Source organism: Podarcis erhardii (assembly GCF_964252035.2).
Source record: "Podarcis erhardii genome assembly, chromosome: 3".
NCBI classification, from domain to species: domain Eukaryota; kingdom Metazoa; phylum Chordata; class Lepidosauria; order Squamata; family Lacertidae; genus Podarcis; species Podarcis erhardii.
The window spans coordinates 20509431-20528141 of NC_138507.1; positions in this window are offsets into that span (position 1 = coordinate 20509431).

Sequence of the window (18711 nt, forward strand, 5' to 3'; positions counted from 1 at the left end):
GTGAAGGCTGAAATTTCAGTTCAGTGGAGCAGGAGCAGGAACTATATAACCCCTAGTGTAGTAAGACAAGACCTTTGGAGCAGGCATTTTTTTTAAAAAAAGGTTTTTTATGAAACACCCTATTGAGCACAGGTTCAAATGGCTCCACCTACCTGTCAAAATTGGCCTGCAGGATGATGGTGGTGAGGGAAGAAAGGACCTGGTCCACCTGGTGGATTGGAAGAAGAAGAAGAAGAAGAAGAAGAAGAAGAAGAAGAAGAAGAAGAAGAAGAAATTATTTAAAACCTTGTGCTACCGCACTGTGCTATTGGATTGCCTCATCCAGCCCAAGAAGAATGAAGCAACTGTAGCTTCAGAATCATTACCAAAAAGCTTTATTTCATACTGAAATGAAGAGCAACATATTGTCTATATTGAAGAAGACAAAACAACGGCCACAATATTAACAAACTAAGGTTGAGTTCAATGAATGAAGGCTTCTACTAAACCATTCTGGGAATTTAGAGCATCTGTATTTCTCATGGTTTTTAGAAGTAGTGAATATTTAGCCTAGATGCAGTGTTAAATATTGGTTTACTGGAACTGAGAGTCAGATGCCCCTGGTTCAGATCCCGTTCAAGCCATGGACTCACCTTAGACAAAGTGCCAGTTCTCCCTCTTTCCCCTCCAACACCATCAATATGGGAACAATTATACTGCTGCACTTTACAGGATCATTTCTGCTGAAATGCATGCAATGTGCTTGATACACTCCAAAGCACCATATAAATGCTAAACATTTTTTATCGATATGGCAAAGTAGTCCTACTTCTGAGGGCTGCTAAAAGCTGGGACAAAGTTTGGTGTGGATCCTCTTGTCGTGTCATAGTCTTAGATGTGGCATAGAAAGATACGTAGTGAGTGCTAAACCAGTGTCTGTTTTGATCTCTAAGCCCTCTCCTTTCTTCTTAAGAGCATTACAGAGGTAGCAGGAGCTTCTGCACATCTGACTAATTACGGAGTGCATCTTGCTAAGAGCTCATTATATGACTTTTATTTTGCATTAATTTTAGAAAGAAACTGGATGTTAATCTAGCCATTTTAGCCTTCTCTTAAAGAAAACAATAGAACTTTTAGCCAGCCTTTAATGAGATGTATCAACTTAATCAATAGGGTGGCTCAGAATCCACACAATTCTTTCTGTATGACTGCTGCTTGTGTTAATGTAGATGAGCAATATTAGATAAATATTAGATAAATAAATATTGGGGGTGTTATTGGGTTGTTTTTGTTTTCATTGTGTATTTTGTTTTGTTTTTATATTGTGATTTTATTCTGTGAACCCCCCCTGAGACCGACAGATATAGGGTGGTGTACTACTACTACTAATATTAATAGTAATAACAATAATTTTAAACATTTTCAGACACATTTTTTTCTTTCAAAATGATGCATTTTTAAACACATGGTGTGTGTGTTTTTAAGAAACTGAGAAATGCTAGGACATTCAAGATGTGAAGAAGTTGATGTCTATCTCAGTTCTGATCTTCACATTAGTCAGGTCAGTTTGTATTGGGAATAATGACAATCAAATTCCTCAAGCATCTCTGACTATGAATTGTCTATCTATATTTCTATCCAAGGAGGGCTATCAAGTGTACCAGGAGAATTAAGAGATTTGTTTTTTCCATTCACCCAAAATGTGTGTGTGCCTGTGTGTGTGTGTGTGTGTATCTATCTATCTATCTATCTATCTATCTATCTATCTATCTATCTATCTGTAAAATACTGAACATATGTGCCTTCCTTGATCATGGGATATTTCATTTTTCCAACACCAGAAGGTATTGAAAATTTCTTCAAATATGTCATAAGAACCCAGCAGGCCAGTTGAGATTGTTACTATGGATCCTTCCATCTACTATTCAATACTGTGTGTCAGGCAATTAGATATGGAATGATGGATGTGCACATCTTACTGCCTCCTCAATAAATTACTAATACCTAGATAACACTAGGTGACTTATAACACACTGTAACAGCAGGAGACCTGATTTCTGTTAATGATTTATTAGTGGAGAGAAAACAAGTAAAGAGGGGGAAGGGAAATCAATGTTAGCATGTAGCAATGAAACAATCTGCCATAGCAATCCTTTTATACTGTCGCTCCAGATTTGAGATATTCTGGCTATACTTTCAAGAAGCAGCAACAACAATGCCACTGAGGGAGCAGGGGCACACACAAATTCTGAACTTGTACATTTGCCCAGTTGTGAATGTAGATGTGGAATTCTGTACAAAATGGAAGATAAAACATTCACACCGGCCAAAAACAGCAGGCCTGACAACTGGTATTTTGGTTTCTTTATACCTCTGCCAACGTCCAGAAAATTTTTCAAATTGCTATTCGCCTGTTATTCACTCACATGCACTGGAGGAGATTCTAAAGAAGTTTGCTTTAATAATTCAGAGAAGTTCAGTATCTTCCTGAAACAGAAGACAATGTTGGACGCTGAGGAAAGGCTAAAAAGAGATCGTGAGGTGGGAGGAGACATAAAAGAAGTATATAAAATCAAGAATATTGTGCAGTGAGAGAGAAAAGAAAGTGATTTGTTCACTGTCCTCCCTAATACTTGAACTCTGGCCCATCTGTTTCTCTTGCAAAACGGTGGGTCATTCTGTGAAATTGATTTGCTGTGAATGCAGAGCCAGTGAAAGGAACCACAACTGCACACAACACATATATGGAACTTATAGAATTCACTTACAACAGTATGTATGAGTACAAGTCACTATGGACAAGAAATAGTAAGTAGATATTGTTGTAAACAAAATCTTTTTCCCTTATGGAGTATCCAAGAGCCCATATAGAGTCCTTAAGTGGGTTCCCTATCAGTAGGAGAAAATAACCGGCCAACCAGAGAATATTGAGAAGCAAAGCAGCTACTAAGCTTGATCTTTATTAAACTGTTGCAACAAGCTCCTCACTCAGCACATGCAGGAGGGAGGAGGAGCCCAGAATAATGGCATGCAAGCCCTTAAATAGATTCTTTGTAATTGCCACCCTGCAAGCTTAAGGCCACCCCCCAATACATCATACATACATCATACATCTACAGCAGAAATCCTGTTTGGCAGGAAACCGGTTAGTGGTTACTGATTGGATTACCTGGGCATCCTGGCCATTCTTTTGTAAAGATAAATACTTAATTCCTGAGTCCAGGTCACAGGTTCACCCTATTCATATCTTAAATGTGCCCTTAAGTCAGGATTTGTGAGCACAGAGACAATGGGGAGGGTTTTCCCATTTCCATCCAAACTGCAGAGGAATATTTGTGGTCACTGGGAGAATCAAAATGGTTTCTCCAGTACTATTTCAGACACATGGTTTATATACTTATGTATGTGTTTGCCTTGTACATTTATGAACATTGAATTTCTATATTTGAGACCTTAAATTCTTATAACAATATCTTCACTCGTGAGTTTTGAGGGGCACCTGGCTGCAGAAATTTACGTGGTGGACCCTATGAGGGGAAGGTCTGGGACCCATTGCATGAGGACAAAGTTTCAGCCTTGTAATAAGTTTCCCTATAGCCAATCCATGCCGCTACATCTCAGTAGTGGGGACCTAGGAATTCGGTTTTGTTGTTGTTTAGTCATTTAGTCGTGTCCGACTCTTCGTGACCCCATGGACCAGAGCACGCCAGGCACTCCTGTCTTCCACTACCTCCTGCAGTTTGGTCAAACTCATGCTGGTAGCTTCGAGAACACTGTCCAACCACCTCGTCCTCTGTCGTCCCCTTCTCCTTGTGCTCTCCATCTTTCCTAACATCAGGGTCTTTTCCAGGGAGTCTTCTCTTCTAATGAGGTGGCCAAAGTACTGGAGTCTCAGCTTCAGGATCTGTCCTTCCAGTGAGCACTCAGGGCTGATTTCCTTCAGAATGGATAGGTTTGATCTTCTTGCAGTCCATGGGACTCTTAAGAGTCTCCTCCATAACCATAATTCAAAAGCATCAATTCTTTGGCCATCAGCCTTCTTTATGGTCCAGCTCTCACTTCCATACATCACTACTGGGAAAAGCATAGCTTTAACTATATGGACCTTTGTTGGCAAGGTGATGTCTCTGCTTTTTAAGATGCTGTCTAGTACACAATGGCATTGGCCCACATGGTGAATATGGCAATTCACCATGGGGATGCTCTAAACCACAAGTAGCATTTCACCTGAGGAGCTACAGCATCAAAATTTCTGAGTGCAACAAACAACTCGGGTGGTTTTGAATAATATGGATACAAAATTTAAGGCATGCTGCCCCAAGTATTCTAGCAATACTTTGCGAACCAGTTCTGCTTGTGACACCATGGAGCTCGGTGCCTAATGAGGAGTTAAATGGTACTGAAAGCTGGAATGTTTCTCAGCAGAGTGTCATTGAGCTTCTCCACAGTATTTGTTCTGGCCTCTTGAATACACTTCAAAACCAACATTAAAGTAAGATGCTTGAAAGATTTTTGTATCAGCGAACATCATTACAGATCTATTATATCATTACGATTTTAAGGACATACAAGGTGGTTTTAAAAGCTCTTTAAGATTTCACTTTTTAATGGCAGGGATCTTTTCTTCTCCTTCTTTTAATTGAGTTCTTTGAAAAGGTATAAAATTGGGCCCAGTAGGTGTTGGGAAGGTTTATTAAATCCTGTCAGGAATCTGTCTCAACCTAGGGTTTTAGCAGCAACTGAGGAAAACCATCCTCTTTAGTTCTTTAAAATCATTAACTGATTTGTAATGTAACTCTTGAGTGTGTGACAGCTGAGAAATTTGAAAAACAGTAACGGCGTGAGACAAAGGCTTGTGTATGTTTTTGTCAACCTTGAAAGGATGCCTGGTAAGGACACACTGAACTTTGTGACCAGGAAGGAAAGGGGAAATTTTGGTCTTAAAAGCAATATTATGTAAGTTCTCCAATGGCTTAGTTAAGTTCAGTTCCCCTATCAAGATGACACAGTCTCTAGAGGCCAACTAAAAATCACCCGGTGCTTTGAAATGTCAACAGCACACTAAGCTCTCTGTGTATCCAACTGAAGACCACAAAGCTGAAAAGTTTGACTCAGTGGCAGATTTTGAGAGCAACAAATTGACGTTAACTTGTACCGCTTTCTCTCTTGGAGTCCAGCAATGGAAAGTGGAAGCAAGGTGAAGATTATTCCCTTGGCAAAAGGACTGGGCCCCCTTCCTTGACTGGAATCTTCTGCGAGGCACAATGGCATCTAATCTTTCCACTGAAATAATAGAAGGTTGCACCATCCGTGTTCTTCTTCCTGAAATGTGGGCACTATGGGGGCATAAATCCTACTTCAGTACATTTTCAACCACTTGTTTGAGTCAATGTGGTCACTAGCAGTGGAGAGACCTGATTTTACCCACCCACACACACACATATTATCTTGGCCCACAAGCTATCTCTTAGCCTAAATACATCACAGGGTTGTTACGATGATGAGGTGCAGGAGGAGCTATGTCTGTTGCCTTGGGCTCCTTTGGAAGAATGCCATTCCCACTCTTATGTGAGGGTGAATTTGCTATGCTGCAGTCACATTTGAGGGTGACTCAACTGGTTTCTTCCTTGGGAGGAGTACTGGGGTGGTGTGGGAGGACAACTGACTAATCCAGATTTTTTTTTGGGGGGGTGTCCTAGGGATATATATCCCTGCTCCTCCCCAAAATCTCACCTCCTTTCTGTTGTATTGCCCACCATATCTTCCTTTTCCAGTTGCCTGTTGAAAGGTCTGAGTAGGAATTTTGTGGGGAGTCTCCAATTGGCCCAGTATCCCTCTTTCTCACCTACTCCACACGTTAGGAGTAATTTTTAGAATGGTGTAATGTCTCGTTCATCTGGCAGGAAAAGCATTTTAAGATTTGGGTACCTTTAATCCAAGACAAAAATCCACATAGTATTTCCACTGTTTATAATCCCACCTCCAAAATCTCTGGTTTGGTAGCAACATTTTTTATTTTATTTTTACAGCTGAGTTGCACCCAAGTTCTGTTCTGCTGTAGAGTTTGCTGGGGGAAAAATCTTTTTCATTAACTCCCATGATTCATGCACTATAGTTTTCATATCATTTCAGATCATTCTCCCCTCGAGCTTCACCGCTAGCCTTCTGCAGACAAGCAGATGCATTTTCATAAAAATATGAATAGGAACTGTAGGTGTTATCATTTCACAGATGCTCCCCTTATGGAGGGGAGAGGGGAGTGCTGGAGAATATTGGCTATTTTTGAAACACCTTTCAAAATCATTAATGCTAAACCAAAAGAATTCAAGACACATTACTTTTAAGAAAAGGGTGGTTGTACTTTAACATGCCATTCAGTGTTATATATATATATATATATATATATATATATATATATATATATGAGAGTTGTTTTTTTAACGGCACAATCCAAACAAAAATATTTGTTATTCTCAGAGAAGTACAAATGCTAACCATTCTACTTCTGCCCCAGCACCTCTCCTGTGGCTTAATGTACACAAGGTTTATTTGGTCTTTCACAGGCTATGGGGGATTGGATGGTGTTGTTGTATGGCTAAATGGTTACAGTGCCCATTGAAAGCATAGCTGCCCTGGGAATGTGAGTGAATGGTGATATGAAATACTTTAAATAAATAAATGGGAAGTTTCCTGATCTTCTCCTCTGCTGGGCTAAGCAGGTCTATTGGAGTTTGGTCTTTGGTCCTGTCCCTGTCTCAAGGACTAGACAATCACATCATCACCACCACCACCAAGAATGAAGGTGCAAGAAATTGTCTTGGGTTGAGAGCTGCCGCTTTGTTAATTAAACAAAATCTGCAATGTTCAGAAACATACAAGGCTAGGTGCAGGCTAGGGATGTGGGACATAATCCAATTTTTGAATTAAAAGCTACCTAATTCGAACTAGTACATGAACTGAAACACAATTGCCCTTTGAAATTTGGACTTCTCTGAATTTTGTGTTGCAGTTCACCAATGAATGGCCATTGTGCATTGTGAGAGACCACAGAGATCTCTGAAGTCTCAAAGGAAAAGAGCTTTTGGACTTCCTATCCTGTGAGCAATTACTTCCCTTTCCCTCCATGACTTAGGCTGCACATTTTATTCTTGAATCAATGAAGACCTCATACTTGTTTATAATATGTGGTCCACACACAAGCTAGACCTGTTGCTTCTTTCTTTCATTTTTTGCCCCTTAAAAATGCCTCTTGAGAACCTGGCTTCATTCCATAAATTGAAGTTCATGGCACATTGATTCTGTATTACCTCTCAGCATGTCCATTTGAAAACAGATGTAGGCAGTCCCAGTAATGGGTGGTTGAGTGTATCTACACTTTGCCCAGTGTTGTTGTGGGTTGGATGTATACCAAGATGACAACAATCTCTTCATTCACCTGGGGGCATATGCAGAGATGAAGGTTTTCAAACATGTGTCATGTAATCACCCCTACCCTTGTTGATGGCAGGATCTAGAATCTAGATTGAAAGCTGCAAGTTGACAATGAGCAGCAATGATTCTGGACCAAGAAAAGCTTCATTTTTGTGCTACAGTTGGCCTTTGTGAATGCAGCCTTTGATGATCAGCCAGGGAAAGCAAAACGCTTACATGCCCTTTCATAGAAAAGTTGGACTTTGTGTGAGGGGGGAGGGCGCTCCACCTAGATATCTGGGTAGGTGAATGCTGAAAGATGCTGAGGTACAATTGAGAGTCTGTTCATAGTTTTCAAATTGGCAGATTTCCATCTGTGATGTTTGAAGATGGGCAGTCGGAAATTATATTGTGCCATTTCCCAACATTCCACATGGCGGCAATGCAAACACTCTGCTTAGCACACAGTTCCCTATCTGGAGATAATCAAGGGCAAACTTTGAAACCTTAAGAAAAGGTTATTTCGCACCACATGAATTACATCTTCAAGTCACAGCATGCCAAAAGTTTTCTTCAATTTGCTGTATTGAGATCTGATTTCTTTGTGGTGTTATCTTGGCATTCTTTCTAAATATGTTTCCCCACCTTTTGAAGGTGCTATTCCGTTGTCTGTGATCAATCTCTCCAGTAATTTTGCAGTACAGTTAAACCTAGGGACTGTGTATGCAGTCCCATTTACACTGCACTCCTACCACTGGTTTGGGAAGCGGTGTACATGCAGTGTTACTGCCTCGAAAGCTACAGCTTGTCGCGTTATTGAAGACCAGGAAGGGATTTCCCCCACACTTTCCAACTGTTAAAGCAATAATGGCTGACATGGAGCTGTCAGGTGAGCAGAGGTTATCCACAGGGCAGGAAAGGATCTGAGGCACAAAATGTGATTAGCTTTTATTCACAGCACAGCAGAGTTCCTCTGGCTCATCTTATTTTTTATTTTATTTTTTATAATTTTTATTATTTTTTTCAAAAAATAGAAATTAAACAAAGAAAAACAAATAACAATACATAACACTGTAAACCCACTTATATACAAATTTTCCAAAATGAAAACTAATAAAAATGAAAAAAGGAAAGGGAAAATAAAAGATGTAAAGAAAAAAGAAAAAAAAGAAAAGAAAAAATACTTTTCATAACCTAGAATATTACCAAATTCTTGCTTTAAATACTGCAATATATAAATCTTAGTTAAAATATTATAAAAGAAGTCCACCACTCCCCCTTTGTTGGAATATAATTTCCTTTCCAATGACTGGCTACCAACATTCTTGCTGCCATTGTTGTGTACAGAAATATGTTGATTCAACCTTTAAAGCAATAATGGCTGGCATGGAGCTGTCAGGTGAGCAGAGGTTATCCACAGGGCAGGAAAGAATCTGAGGCACAAAATGCGATTACGGTAGCTTTTATTCACAACACAGCAGAGTTCCTCTGGCTCATCTTAATACAGCTGGAGATGTTGCTGAAACTGACCACCTGCCCTGCCCTTCTCCTCTAGCCTTTCACTCTGAATCCCTCCCAAGCAGATGTAGACTGCAGCAAGGGGGTGGGCTCCTCCTCTGGGCCAGTCTGGCCCATTGCAGGGCTCTCCTTGAGTGAGGTGTCAGAGGGGGAGGAGAGCCAGTGGGACTGTCCTATTGTCGGGTAGCAAGGGCAACCTCTGACTCATCTCTGTCTGAGTCTGTGCTCACATTGCAACTCTCAGCCTCTGGTCCTGTCCAGAGATCACCTCCTTCATCTGACCTCCCCCCTGCCACCTTGATTTCTCAAACCTTCTGCTTCTAGCATATCCCATCTTGTCTCTTCTCCAGATTGCTCCCTAGGGTTCCACAACCACAATCTGGGGGTCTGAGTCTTCTTCTTCCATGTCCCCCCTTAGGGGGCTCTTGAGCAGTCAGTACCCATCACTCTTCCTCATCTAGCCAGTCCCTAACAATTACTGGGGGAAGCACCTGTAAACAAGGTCACAACGTGCAGGTGTGGGGATATCTCCAGAGGTACTGAACAACTGAGGGCCTGATCTGAACCATTTCTTTTTCTAACAAAGGACTTCACCCTAGACAGCAGTAACAGGCTCAAACCAACCAAGGGCAATAGTAGCATGGAAAGCCAGTCCAGTCCTTTGAGTGAAAAGAGCATAGGAAGCAGAGTGCCTGCCCCACTTCTTTTGCCAATTTGAATGGATTTTCCTGTAGATAAGGATCACACAGCCTTTCTAGGCTGCACAGAGCATGGCTGTCAGTGTTTGCTTTAATATTCGGTTTTCTGTTGGGATGAGCCTATTAAATATTCTAATTATTTGCGCTTTCTTCTCAAGTTATTTATCTTCTCACTCTTTCTTCTATCTTCCCATGTGTGTGCCATAAGGAGGTAGCCATCATCATTAAACCCCAGACAATACAAGTTGATTGCCTCTTTCATAATAGTGCTGGAGAACAGAATTGTGCAATTTTCAGAAGACTGTACAGCAGAAAGGAAGAAAAAGTGGACACTTTTAATAGATTTAGTCTAATACTGGCAGTAAAAAAAGAAGAAGAATCATTAACCCCTGCCACACAACATCACCTAGGGAACCATAACGGCCTCACACATTCAAACACTTGGCATCTTGTTTTGCATTTTGCTTGTGCCATCATTTTCTAAGAGCCACTTTAGAGCTGACTTTAATTTGAGCAGGGAGGCTGGAGACATGTGGATCAAGGTTTGGTTTTTGTATTCAGGGGAATCAGCTTAAGACATTTCCCAAATTAAACAAACACATACAACCACTCTATGCAAGCGACAAAACCTACTGGCGAGTCTCTCCTCTTTTGTTATTGTTTAGTCATTTAGTCGTGTCTGACTCTTCGTGACCCCATGGACCAGAGCACGCCAGGCACTCCTGTCTTCCACTGCCTCCCGCAATTTGGTCAAACTCATGCTGGTAGCTTCGAGAACACTGTCCAACCATCTCGTCCTCTGTCGTCCCCTTCTCCTTGTGCCCTCCATCTTTCCCAACATCAGGATCTTTTCCAGGGAGTCTTCTCTTCTAATGAGGTGGCCAAAGTACTGGAGCCTCAGCTTCACAATCTGTCCTTCCAGTGAGCACTCAGGGCTGATTTCCTTAAGAATGGAGAGGTTTGATCTTCTTGCAGTCCATGGGACTCTCAAGAGTCTCCTCCAGCACCATAATTCAAAAGCATCAATTCTTTGGCGATCAGCCTTCTTTATGGTCCAGCTCTCACTTCCATACATCACTACTGGGAAAACCATAGCTTTTACTATACGGACCTTTGTTGGCAAGGTGATGTCTCTCCTCTTATACTTCCGCATAACACATTCAAATGCCTTCCCTCCGAAGAACACATCATGGCACATAAGGAAATAACATATGAGCAAACTACGCTAAATCCTTTTCTTCAAGGTAAGTTTAGGTTTCAGTGTATGTATGGAATGTCTATATTGGAGTGTGGATGGTGCTGTGGTCTGAACCACTGAGATTCACACAAACAGCACTCACATACACAGTCCCAAATGAAGCATGAAGCTGTGTTGTTCAGAAAGCAGTTTACCCTTTCATTCTGCTGCTCATGTAAACTGAACCTTTGTTCCAAATGGTGCCACATCTTGACAGCTAGAGATCCAAAGCTGTAAAAAAGAATCCACATCTCCCCTTTCGTATCAGCCTACCATGGGCAGAAATTCAGGAGGTGAAGCAGAGCTGGACTGACAGCAAATGCCATGCTTCTGAACTTAGGTTAGTCAAGAAGCTGTAAAAAGTATTGGTGCCCTGTCATGGAAAAAGGAGAAAGAAACATTACAAGAAAAACAAGACTAAAAAGGCTGCCTTGTTGCTAAGAAAACATGCAAATGCACATATCTTTACAACACAGGGATGATTTGTATCGGAAAGAGAAAAGGCACCTTTTCCCAACAACATGTGAGAACTGAAACATAGCCATCCTTCAAAATTAACACAATAGAAATAAAAAATTCTGATGTGTGAGCATCATATGATGTTTGGGCCTCATCTAAGAGACTTTGGCCAGTTTCAATGGGATATAAACCTCTGGGGACAGTCTGGGTTGAAAAACCGTGTGTGTGTGTGCGCACGTGCGCGCGTGTGCGCGTGCATGTGTGCAGTGTGTCTCACACATATTTTCACCCTATAGCCCTTGTCTATTAAGGTGACATTTTACAACCCAGCAATGGAATAAGGACTGTGTTTTACTTAATAGCCCAATAACTTTGCATTCAGGTTGCTATTCATCCCAAAGCCCAAGCAGTAAGTGTTATAAACCACATAAAGTATTTTGTTGCTCTCCTATATGCTTCCCCATGCCACCCCGCCTGAACACCGAGACTTCAAGCATGCTTAAAATTGCCATACAGTTGCTCCAGGGAACATATACATAATAATCCTCCTTTCCTACTGTCAATCAGTTTATTATAGTTCAGATTTTCCTTGGGCAATGTAGATAAAAAATGAACACTTAAGGAATAAATACATATGTAGGATATTAAAAAAATGATTCCAAAATACTAATGTATGCTATTAAAGATTTATTTCGGGAGGGGAATTGAGGGGAATCAACACTACCAGTACCTAGAGACAAATGGGTCATAGGTGTCTGCAATAATGTCACATTGTGATTTAGCTATTTAGACGTTATTCCTTCCCCTTCCCAGAATCTGCCTGGCTTAATTTCAAGGCCCAGTTCTTAGAGATTTTTCACCCACCAACATCTAATCCTTGGAGTAATAATAATAATAATAATAATAATAATAATAATAATAATAGGCCTTTTTCATATTGCTAGCTCACCCCTCCCCAAATTATCTTCCTGGATGAACTTTAAGCGCCATGTCATCTCACTGACTTCAAGGACTTCATGCTTGCATGACGAAAAGAGATGGACTTTTTATTAGCAAGGAATGCAATGTATAATTACAATATCCTTATCTTCCCCATCATGCCCATCTGCATGGAGAATATTCCAGAGTCGTTCTATTTCTTGGTTGGGTGCTTAAAGCTAAACCAGCTTTCTTCCTTATTTCACTTTTCATAACACTCTGCAGGATTTCCTCCCCTGCTCCCATGCTCAATTTATTCAAATTTTCAACACAATGAGAGCATAAGCAGTGATCCAACTCCAGCCATATCCGGATGGATTAAAATATCTAACATTATTTGCTCAATCTTCAATTTGCTTTTATCTACTCAAACACAGACAAGTCTTCAGGCTAAAAAAAAAAAAAAGATTGCGGGGGAGGGGGGGTGAGATGTGCATTCCACAGTTCTGGCATGCAGAGCACACTGGGAAAATGTAGTGCCTTTTCTTGAATGCTTTGCATTTGTCTCCTAATGATTCCAACAAAACCAAATATAACCCAGCCCAGGACCTTAAAAGCTGATTTGAATAAGTTGAAAGCAGGCCTGGGATGGATGCTGATTATTATTCATAGCTCCAATAGGCATTGCTTAGCTTCTGTGTATTCCAATCTTAGAAGAACTAAGGACTTAAAATAGATATTCTGCTATGGGCTTTAAGGATGCAGGAAGGTTACTCATGCTAGCGGCAGGCATTGCTTCAAGAGGACCAGGTAACTTGGTGGCATCTCTCCAGACTTTTGCACTTTGCAACGCTAAGTCCAAGCCAAGGTAGTTTTATTTTCTCCTACGTATGTTCTCGAGATTATACTTTACTTTTCAAATCAGCAGAATGCAGGTGTTCAGAGTGACTGGACTGTGAATGAAATCACATGCCAGCATAAAAAAAAAACCTGCTATGCTTCTGGGCTCCTCCATGGTTGACTTAAAGGACTCAACTGCAAGACTTGTGTGCAGTGTGTGACTTTGCTATTTTAGTAATGCTTATAGTCAAGTCAAGTAACCTTTATTGGCATCACATAAGAACATTCAGAATACATTCAGAATAGATAGGCCAGTCGCCACCCCAGCAGCACAGTCACCCACCAAAGGGCAGTAATGCTTATATATAGCTAGTTTGAAGACTGTTCTGCAATAAAGCTTTGAAACTCATTCTTGGGGTGGAAAGCTCATTCATTTCTACATAAGGTCCAGATCAGAGATTCTGCCAAACAACCCTAACTCCCCCTTCCAAACCAGAAACTTAAACTTAGCTCAGCTGCACATTTTTCTGGTCAGCAACACTTTTATTTTATTTGTGCAGGAACAGGCAAAAATCTTGCTCTCTATCACATAGATAATTTCATATGGATGCCTGATGGTATGACTGCTTCTGTTCTTTAGGAGAAGGATTCAAATATGGAATCTTAATCTTATGGCTCGTAGGTTTAGATACCTACCAGTAGTCTCACAAACGAACATGGATCCCACAAACCCTTATTGTGGCAAAGAGTTATACTGCAAGTCAGGGAAGTCAAATACCCACCAGTGGTCTGAAGATCTGACTGCCCTTTCTTCATTTGAAAACATGACTTATAATTGTCTATCTTGCGTAGCATGGAGGTGTAGCATGGAGGCTGCTGAGGCGATGACATCTGGCACATTTTTTCAGGGGGGCCGCTGCACATTTGACTCCTCACACTGCCCTGCCGACCCCAAGGAGGAGGAGTTTGGATTTGATATCCCGCTTTATCACACCCCTAAGGAGTCTCAAAGCGGCTAACATTCTCCTTTCTCTTCCTCCGCCACAACAAACACTCTGTGGGGTGAGTGAGGCTGAGAAACTTCAAAGAAGTGCGACTAGCCCAAGGTCACCCAGCAGCTGCATGTTGACGAGCGGAGATGTGAACCCGGTTCACCAGAGTCTACCGCTCTTAACCACTACACCACACTGGCTCCACACTGGAGGTGCTTTGGGAAGCTGGGATCTAATCTGAATGATACGCCCGGCAAATCCCAGCCTCGCCCATGCTTTGGGTAAGGCTGGGGTTGAAGGATCCATGGCTGTTGCATTCTCACACCGTCCTGCCAGCACCGAGACACTTTGCAAGGCTAGGATGATCCCAGGACCACATCAGTTGGCTGGGCTCTCCTTTTTTTTTTTAATAAAAGTTTTATTATATTTTCAGTTTACAGAAAAGAAAGAAAGGGATAGAAAAGAAAAAAGAAAAATAATCCAACTTTCAGAATACATTTTTAAGTTGTTAACTGAACTTCCCCACATCTCCTTCACCCTGCGTTCTTTACAATAAAACATATCAGCAAATTATTACCTTGTTTCATGTCTTATTTATATCTTTCAAAGTATTTTACTTCTAAATTTAAAGTACTTTTTGTCAAATATTTATACCTTAAAATAATACATATAATAGCTTTAAATTTCAACTTTTTCTTACTTATAACTTAATTTTCTGTTTTCTCAATCTAGTTGCAGGAGCTAAATTTTCCAAGTCATGCAGATTCTTAACATTCATACAACTTATAATGTTTTTGTAAATAGTCCTTAAATTTTTTCCAGTCTTCTTCCATTGTCTCTTCTCCCAAATCTCGGATTCTGCCAGTCATTTCAGCCAGTTCCATATAGTCCATCAACTGCGTCTGCCACTCTTCCAGCGTGGGAAGATCTTGTGTCTTCCAATATTTTGCAATAAGTATTCTTGCTGCTGTAGTTGCATACATAAAAAGTGTTCTATCCTTCTTTAACACCCTTTGGTCCACAATGCCCAGGAGGAAGGCCTCTGGTTTCTTGGGAAAGGTGTACCTAAACACCTTTTTTAACTCATTGTAGATCATTTCCCAGAAGGCCTTCACTTTTGGACAAGTCCACCAAAGGTGAAAGAATGTCCCTTCAGCCTCCTTACATTTCCAATATTTATTATCAGACTGATGGTAAATTTTTGCAAGTTTGACTGGGGTCATGTACCACCTATATATCATTTTCATAATATTCTCTTTCAGGGCATTACATGCCGTAAATTTCATTCCGGTGGTCCATAACCTTTCCCAGTCTTCGAACATAATGTTGTACCCAATGTCCTGAGCCCATTTTATCATGGCTGATTTAACTATCTCATCCTGGGTATTCCATTTAAGCAGCAAGTTATACATTCTCGAGAGTACCTTGGTCTTAGGTTCTAACAATTCTGTCTCTAATTTCGATTTTTCCACCTGGAATCCTATTTTTTTGTCCAACTTAAAAACCTCTTGAATTTGAGCATAATGAAGCCAGTCTTGCACCCTATTCTTTAATTTTTCAAAGCTCTGCAGCCTCCAATTATCTCCAGTTTTTTCTATTATTTCCCAATATTTTGGCCATCCGACCTCCATATTGAGTCTTTTTCTGGCCTTGGGCTCCGCTGGTGATAACCACCTCGGAGTCTTACCTTCTAATAAGTCTTTGTATTTTGTCCAGACCATAAATATAGCTTTCCTGACAATATGGTTTTTGAACATTTTATGAACCTTTACCTTGTCATACCACAAATATGCATGCCATCCAAAAGCATTATCGTACCCTTCCAGATCTAGGACATCAGTGTTCTCAAGAAGTAACCAATCTTTCATCCAGCAGAAAGCCGCAGCTTCATAATATAACCTTAAATCTGGCAGGGCAAACCCCCCTCTCTCTTTGGCATCTGTTAATATTTTAAATTTTATTCGGGGCTTTTTGCCCTGCCAGACAAACCTAGAGATATCTTTCTGCCACTTCCCAAAACACTCCACTCTGTCTACGATCTGTAGGGTCTGAAACAAAAATAACATCTTCGGCAATACATTCATCTTTATAGCTGCAATTCGGCCCATCAAGGAAAGTTTCAATCTTGACCAAATCTCTAAATCTTTCTTAATTTCTGACCAGCATTTTTCATAATTGTCTTTAAATAGATTCAAATTTTTGGCAGACAAGTTTACCCCTAGGTATTTTACCTTTTTAACAACATTTAATTCTGTCTCTTTCTGAAACCCATCTATTTCCAAAGGTGTCAAGTTTTTCTCCAGGACCTTGGTTTTTTGCTTGTTCAATTTAAACCCCGCTACCCGACCAAATTCATAAATTAGTTCTAACACTCTCTTCGTACTAGATTCTGGCTCCTGTAATGTTAAAACCAAATCATCTGCAAAAGCTTTCAATTTAAATTGTTTCACTCCGACCTGTATTCCTTGTACCAACCGGTCTTCCCTAATCATGTTCAAAAGCACCTCCAGAACAGAGATAAATAACAGAGGGGATAGGGGGCATCCTTGTCGTGTTCCTTTTTCAATTTTAAATTCTTCTGTCACCACATTGTTTACTATCAATTTAGCTTTCTGCTCTGAATAAATTGCTTCTATTCCATTTTCAAACCCCCGTCCCACTCCCATCCCTTCCAAATTTTTCTTCATAAATCTCCAGGAGATGTTGTCAAAGGCCTTCTCCGCGTCAACAAAAATTAACACTGATTTTGTATTGATGTTGGTTTGCAAAAGTTCCAGAATGTCAATAATATTCCTAGTATTATCAGACAAATGTCTTCCTGGGAGAAAGCCTGCCTGGTCTTTATGGATTACTTCATTTAATACTTTTTTAAGTCTACTTGCCAAAATGTCTGCAAAGATTTTGTAATCCACATTTAGGAGTGAGATGGGACGGTAGTTCTTTAGTTGGGTCTTTTCAGTTTCCACTTTAGGGATCAATGTGATGAAAGCTTCTTTCCACGATTCCGGTGCCTTCTTCCCCTCCAAAATCTGGTTGCATACCTCCATTAATGGTTGTATCAGATAATCCTTCAACGTCTTATAATACTTGGAGGTAAGCCCATCCGGACCTGGAGATTTGCCTAGTTGCATATTCTGAATGGCACTCTCTATTTCTTGTTGTGTTATTTTATGATTCAGGATTGTTCTCTTTTCCTGAGCAAGTTTTGGTAAACCATTTATTTTCAAAAATTGGTCTATCTCCTTCTCCTCTTGTGGCCCTTGGGTATAAAGCTTTTTGAAGTATCTCTGGAAACACTTCCTAATTTCTTCGGGTTTCTGGATATTTTTCCCTTCAATCTCTAGATTGGTGACTGTATTCAATTTTTGTCTCTTTTTCAATTGCCATGCTAATAGTTTTCCACACTTGTTAGCTGATTCAAATGATCTTTGTTTCATTTGTTTAATTTTCCACTCAACTTCTTGATTTATCAGTTTCGCGTACTGTGCTTGGTAAAATTTAATTTCTCTCAAGATCTCCTTCGATTTTGGCTTAGATCTCAACTTTTTCTCTCCATCTCTTATCTTCTCTAAAATCTTATCTTTCCCCCCATTCCAGAGCCTTTTCTTTATCGTGTTCTGTTGTATCAGAAACCCTCTCATAACTGCTTTGCTTGCGTCCCAGATTGTTCTCTTTTCCACCGTGGTGTTCAAATTTATTTCAAAATAGTCTTTCAAAGTTTTTTGGGCCTTCTTCACAATCTCCTGATCTCTTAGTAGGGTGTCATTCATTTTCCATCTAAAGGAACCGGTTGGAGTAAGTCTTAATTCCATTTTCATAGCGTTATGGTCGGAGCAAGTTTTTGGGCAGATTTCCACTTTTCTAGTCATAGGTGCCAGCCTTCTAGTTGTCCATATTTGGTCTATTCTTGTCCATGACAGATGGGCCTCAGAAAAGAAGGTTCCTTCTCTACCTAAGGGGTTCTTTGTCCTCCAAATATCAATTAAGTCCATATTGTCAGTTAGTTCAAAAAAGGTTTTGGGTAGTCTGCCATCTTTTGTTAGACTTTGGTCTTGTGACTTATCCATATTTGTAGAGACCACTCCATTCATATCTCCCATCATGATGATGTTAGTGTAGTCTAAATAGTCCAGGATTGTCTTCTTTACCCTGGCAGCCCACAGATTGGTTTCTTCAATTATTTATAAATCCCAAAGGAAGAAGGAAGATCCAATCAGAAAATCAGCATAGATACTCCACAGTTGACTCTTTTAATCCCTACCAAAAGTTCAATTGTCTGCACGATAATCCAATCTTTTTTATGGTTCTTTCACAGCGCTTCCTGCTTGTCAAGACTTTACTTTGATCTCTTTAGCACGGTCGGGAGACGGACTTCCTGGTTACGTCTCCCGTTTTCAGCCAAATTAAGATATTTTAGTCCCGATAATTTTTAAGTCCTTACTCACGGGTTGTAGTTGCAAATCTGATGTTCCAAGAAGAAAGGTCGGCGCTCAGCAGCAGCAGCCGCGCGGCTTTGCTTCCCGCAGAAAGAGCGATGAACTCACAGCGCCGCTCCCCCTTTCACGTTCCAGAGCCCCTTACGGGGTTCCTTCTTCGTTTCTGGGGGGGCTTCTGGTGCCCGCCGAGTCCCACGGCCACGAGCTCACTCTGCCCATGGTTT